This window comes from Rosa chinensis, chromosome 1 (genome assembly GCF_002994745.2).
Source record: "Rosa chinensis cultivar Old Blush chromosome 1, RchiOBHm-V2, whole genome shotgun sequence".
NCBI classification, from domain to species: Eukaryota; Viridiplantae; Streptophyta; class Magnoliopsida; order Rosales; family Rosaceae; genus Rosa; species Rosa chinensis.
Genome location: NC_037088.1, coordinates 17,055,722 through 17,061,721, shown reverse-complemented (window position 1 = coordinate 17,061,721; position 6,000 = coordinate 17,055,722). Strand labels below are relative to the sequence as shown.

The 6,000-nt window shown below is 34.0% G+C and overlaps 1 long non-coding RNA gene across 1 annotated transcript; it reads left to right on the top strand.

The window, feature by feature from the left end:
- Positions 1-2,694: 2,694 nt before the first annotated feature.
- Positions 2,695-4,849, top strand: LOC112182850. The gene is made up of 4 exons (XR_002929577.2): positions 2,695-2,950; positions 3,047-3,135; positions 4,018-4,060; positions 4,672-4,849. It is a non-coding gene; the product is annotated as an uncharacterized LOC112182850 (long non-coding RNA).
- The last annotated feature ends 1,151 nt before the right edge of the window (positions 4,850-6,000 follow it).

Here is a 6,000-nt window from a genome sequence, read left to right as displayed (position 1 = left end):
ATTCATAAAATGTTGAAATGAAACAAAAATTTAAGTCTAAATGGTTCATAAAACTAGATGACTAGGAATATAAATAAAAGCAAGCCTTGCCATACGTAATATCCCATTTGTTCTTCTATTTTGTCCTACAAATAAAATTGAATGAACAATTAGCTATGACAAGAAAGAAAGGAAAGGAAAGGGGAAAGGAGAAAAGACATTAAACTTACAAGACATTCCTATCCAAGTATCCATAATACAATCTGTTGGTTAACTTAACTACACCTTTCTAGAATATATATATATATAGACACACACATAAGTCCTTAGTTATAATTAATTAATGGAGTCAAAGGTGAACAATGCTGAACAAGTTACTATAAAAAAAATTCCTAATGTCCTTAGAGGTTCAAGAATTTGACTTTTTTTAAGGAGGAAAAAAGGGATTTTCTTGTTTATGGGTTTTCTCAAATTAACTCTTGCATCATGAAATTATATGAAAATTTCAAAACACATCCCCACAAGCAAAGTTAAAGTTTCAATAATTTATCAGTTCTTGTTGAGAACAATGAATTACATGTTTCTGCAAAGACAGATTGCATGAATATAATTGTTGTAATACAGTGTCAAGGGGATCAGCATAATCCTAATTGATCTTTCATGATAATATGATATAGGTTATAGCATCACCAGCATCACCGTACATACAACTAAAACATAGATGTAAGTCAAGTTATTAACAAAATAAAATTTCTTACTGAAAGTGGAATTGGTGAGAAAATGAAAAGTAGATACGAAGAAAAGATGGCCATCCAAGGCTGCCCACATGTATAATACAATTAGAATGAAACTAAAGTAGATGAATATGCTCGTTGTCAACTGAGAATCAGACTTTACAATCAACCAAAGTTGCCCCTAACATAGTTTAGAAACATAATAATAATACATGGTTCATGAAACTATAGCAAGTGCAACAGATCATTCCTTATCTCTTTGCTTGCCATAGTCAAAAAACCCTTCACATATATTCTAAATTGCCGACCAACATCATAATATGTTTGTTTGTCATTATGTTTGAGCACAATCATCATATACAATTGCATAAAATCCCAATAATTTTCCTACAATTAGAGAGAAATTTCAAAAAAGATTGATTATGTCATTGAGGAATATAGAAATAATCATAGCAATAAGGGACCATTTTCAAGTTTACTCAGTCATACCAACTATATAGAAAGCACTCCAACCCAACTATATAGTCATGTCCACCCCTTCTTGCCTCCACCACCGAACCTACCATACATCTTGGCTCCGTCCTCATCTCCGCCGCCTAATCCACCTTCGTTAAAAGAACAATGCCGCACCCTCCCAAACAATAAGAAAATCAATCATTTCAATTCCAATTATCCAATAATATCATAACAAAATCGAATCAGATACCAAAATTTGTGAACATGGATATCCTTACCGATTTGCATAGTCTTTGATTATGGCTGGTGAAATCAACATTGAAAATTGATAAAGGCCCGGAGATTTAAGTGGATGGATTACTGAAATTTTTACTTCAATTAGAGCTAAGGCTCCGAAGAAGACCAGTTTGTGTAGTTCATTAGACGAATCCAAACCAAGCTTGTTTAGCTACAGGATTCATCTAGTTCATTAGAGAAGAGAGAAAAGCACAGACTAGAGAGATAGAGGAGAGAGAAAGTGGATATTGATGACTTTCTCTCCTCCTTCACCTATCTCCAATGACCGGGGTGGACTCACAGCAACCACCATCTTCTTTGTCTTCCTCCAACAAGTCAACGCTAGCTGCACATCTCAGATGAGCCACAAAGAAATCTTTACAAATTCATTTTCTACTATTTTGTGGTTTTAGTTCGATTAGGACAGGGGGAGAGGGAGGGAGGGAGGGAGGGAGGGAGGGAGGGAGAGAGACTTGTAGGCTGCAGAATAATGTGGATTATCGGAATAGATAATAGTTGCATCCATCCATTATTGTTGTTTCTAATCTATGATATTCAGAGAGGTGTTATCCTCCTTTATACCCCCTTTAACCATTATGTAGCTGATGAATAAATTAACTAATGAGAAGTTATTTTTCTTCAAAGAGGATATTAATAATGTGATATACATTGTGTTGTTGATCATATTTAGGTTCCTAGCTAGCATAAGACTTGGAATATAGATGGTCTTATGTTGTAACTATTGGTGTAAAACCCTCATGTAATAAAGGTTGTGTTTCAATTTTGTAACCCTGTCGATCGTCGTTCTTTTCCAATTTTTTTCATATTTCGATTTCGAAAGTTTATTTACATAATTGGAGTATGAGTTGCATCTCAAAAAAAAAAAACAAAAAAAAAATTGAGATGTGACAAAACTTGATATCAAATTGAAGCGTATGACTTCTACTTTTAATCTGGAAAGTGTAAGAAGTAACAGTAAAATATATAAGCGTGGATTTATGTGACGACCTAAAATTTTTAAACATTTTCTAAAAAAATAATAAGTTTAATTTTATTGTGCTAAACTATTTGTTTAAATATTGTTTATATATATATATATATATCTATATATATAGAATAGAGTTGAATTTTATTTATTTGGGTTTAAGTAATTAGAGTTTAGCCCAAAAGATTTGGCCCAAAACTCAAACCCAAGTAGCTTAACAGCTGATAGAATAAAACTCCACGACAAAACCAAATCAAACAACGCCTAAACTCAAAGCATTGTCCCGTCTCTTCATCGTCTTCCTCACCCCCATATTCTCCTCCATCTGATACACCAGCCACCGCCTTAGGAAAGTACAAAGGACATAGCCGCCGCCATGGGTAAGTAGGAGGTGTCAACAGCCTTGGAAATCAAGTTTCAGATTGGTGATTCCCCAAAGCTATGAAGCTAGAGCTGGAACCCTAGAATCAGGAGCTGGAACTCTAGAAATCTGGAGGTGGCAAGTCTAGTACCTATATGGGTAAGATTTCAATTAGAATATCTATCTTGCTTTCTACGTTTTCACCTCCTTTCCAGACACTATAAATGGGTTAAACCATCTATGCTTTCCATACAGTTCCTTGAGTTGCTAGATACATAGATAAACAAGGGAGAGAGAGAAAAAGAGGGTTTTGGTATCTTAGAAGTGGAGGAGTAAAAAGTCAGGTGTGATTCTTTTAATTTTTGATTTGATGAGTTCTTTGTGGTTCTGATGGTTAATGCAATTTGGAAATTGAGTTATGTTCATAGGTTATTATAAGACCTGGGGATTCTTGATGATAGAAGAAGTTACAATAGAGATGAAGTTCAGTTAGGAATAAAGTTGTTGTTACTGGAACAACTAGAACTAATTATTTTCTCATCTTCTATTTGATTTCATTAGTTTTCTGGAAAATAGTTTATATCTTTTGTCTTTGAATTGATCTAAATTAGAATTTGAAATCACTTTGTATCTGGTTTGTTGTTTCCTTTAGTCATTAGAATTTTTGGAAGACATAGATTAATAGAATCTGATTTGAGAAGAGTCAAGAACCAAGTAGGAAACATATGCAGTTTTAAAGTTGAATTTAGAAAGCCTTCACTCATCCTTTAAAGCCTTGTTGAAAGTGTGATTTCTTTTATTTAACACTTTAGAAAGTCTATTTTCAGTATTGAAAGTTTTACACAAATTGGAGTTGTGGAAAGTACATTAAAACTGAAGAGGTTAGCACACAGTAGCAGTTTCTGCAGAAAAACGTGGGACTGTAGCTGAAATTTAAAAATTCATAACTAATTCTAGGAAAATTGTTTTCAGATGATTCGAATTCCAAAAGTTTCTTTAGGATGTCAGCTACAAATCGTTAGAAGACCATAGAAGCAGATTTTAAACAGATTTGTACAGTTTTTAACATTAAGGTGACTGGGTCAGAAAACTGCAGTATTTCAGTTTGTCAAGTAAAAACCTGTTTTGGTCAAAATAACTCACTGCTAAGATTTTCATAGTTTGTTAGCTGAGTTTTACTTTAATTCTTTATGTGTGGAACTAATAAAATTCTATTCTTGCAATAGGAACTTGTTTTCATCCGGATACTTAACGTGAAAATCAATCGAGGTAGGGGAAAAACTTGGGGAGCCTCTATGTTTGCATTGGATGGTTGTTTACATGATTGTATTGGATGGTTGTGTACATGATTATATGCATTTATGTCCTCTGTTTCTGTTTGTTTGGTATGGCTGAATAGTGAATACACTTACATATTCAAAGTATTTGTGCATCAATAAGACATGAAGTATAAGGGTGGTGATGGTAATGTGAATATGCTATTGGAATGAGTATGTTGGTTTATCTTTTGCGTAGTTGAGTCTATAACCTCAGCAGGTACCAGATCCCAGGTATGCCCACTTGTGAATGTGCACTTAGTATAGGATATTGAAAGGGTAATTCGGGACTGGCGAAAGGGGAATAGACAAGATGACTAGCAAAAGAGGGTTAGGGGGATTGATTTTGGGTGGGGGTTAGTTCACATTGTTGAATACTCTGAGTCACCTTCGTGGTAAAATACATGGTATGGGACATGTAGGTTCAGTTTATTTTACAATGTGGATTATCGGGAATAGATAATAGTTGCATCCATTCATTATTGCCATTCTAACTATGATCTTCACAGAGGTTTCATTCTCCTACTGGGCAATGTATGCTCACCCCTTTTTATCATTTTGCAGGTGACAAATAAATATGTTTGAAGTTATTTTACTGCAAGGGTGTTTTTAATAATGTAATATACATGTGTGTTATTGTTAATCATGCTTGGATTCCTAGACAAGAACTTGGAATATAGTTGACCTTTTGTTGTAAATGTTGGTGTAAACCCCTCTTGTAATAAAGGTTGTGTTTCAATTTCGGAAACTTGTCTATTATCGTTCTTTTCCAATTATTCGTATTTCAATTTTGGAAATTTATTTCCATGATTGGAATATAAGTCGCATCTTAAAAAAAAAAAAAAAAAAAAATTTGGATGTGACAATTTAAAACCTGCTTTGGAGCTTCTCCAAAAGGCAGAAGTATTGGTGGTATCACCATCAAAGAAGAGGAAGGTGATACGACCTCTTAGGGCTAGAAACAAGTCAAAGATGCAAGATTTTAACCCTTGAAAGCTGGAGTTGGCATCGGCTAAAAAGGTGAAGAAGCATAAGTTTTTTTTTATGCTAGTGCAAGTTGTACTTTAGACATGATTGATGAGCAATCTAGTGGTGCCTCAGTGGAAGAGGACATGGCAATTGTTGCAGCTAGAGCGGATCTTGGGAAAGTACCCTCTGCATTGGTGGTCCTAGGGATTTTGGAATAAGTTAGGGCGGACTACATCTTAAACCCTAACACTGTCTTCTTGGTTACTTGTGGTTAATGCAAGGATAATTACATTTAAGTTGTTTTAGGGTAGACTTACATGACTCAAATTTGATGTAGCCTGCAGAGGATTTGACATGATATGTTGTTAATTACATTTTTTCACTTAATGGATTGATGACTGTCCCTTTCAAAAAAAAAAATATATATATATATATATATACCATTCAATAGATTTTCCAAAATATTTATTATTTAATATTTATCACTATTTTAAAAATCTCTAGGCGGTAGGAGTGTAGAGGGAATGGTAGGTGGGCAAACAAGCTATTTTAATTTTAGGGCTAAATACTGGTTACTACCCTGTGGTTTAGGTCCAAAATTAATTCAGTCCATGAACTTCTAATTTCATCAAAAACACCCCTGCAGTTTCAATTTTGATCTAATAGATACAATTTGTTAGTCTTCTGATAATTGAGTCATTTAGCTTGTTGACGTGGCTCATATATGGCCTATGTTTTATGATGTGGTGTTGAGGTGACATGCATAGTCAATTTAGGAGTGGGTCTCACTATTAGAAATCTATCAAATAAAAAGTTTTCATCAAATAATCCAACTATAAGTTGAACCCATAACAGAATATTAACGAATTTGACCTATTAGATCAAAATTGAAAGTACATGGATGTTTTTGATGAAATTAGAAGT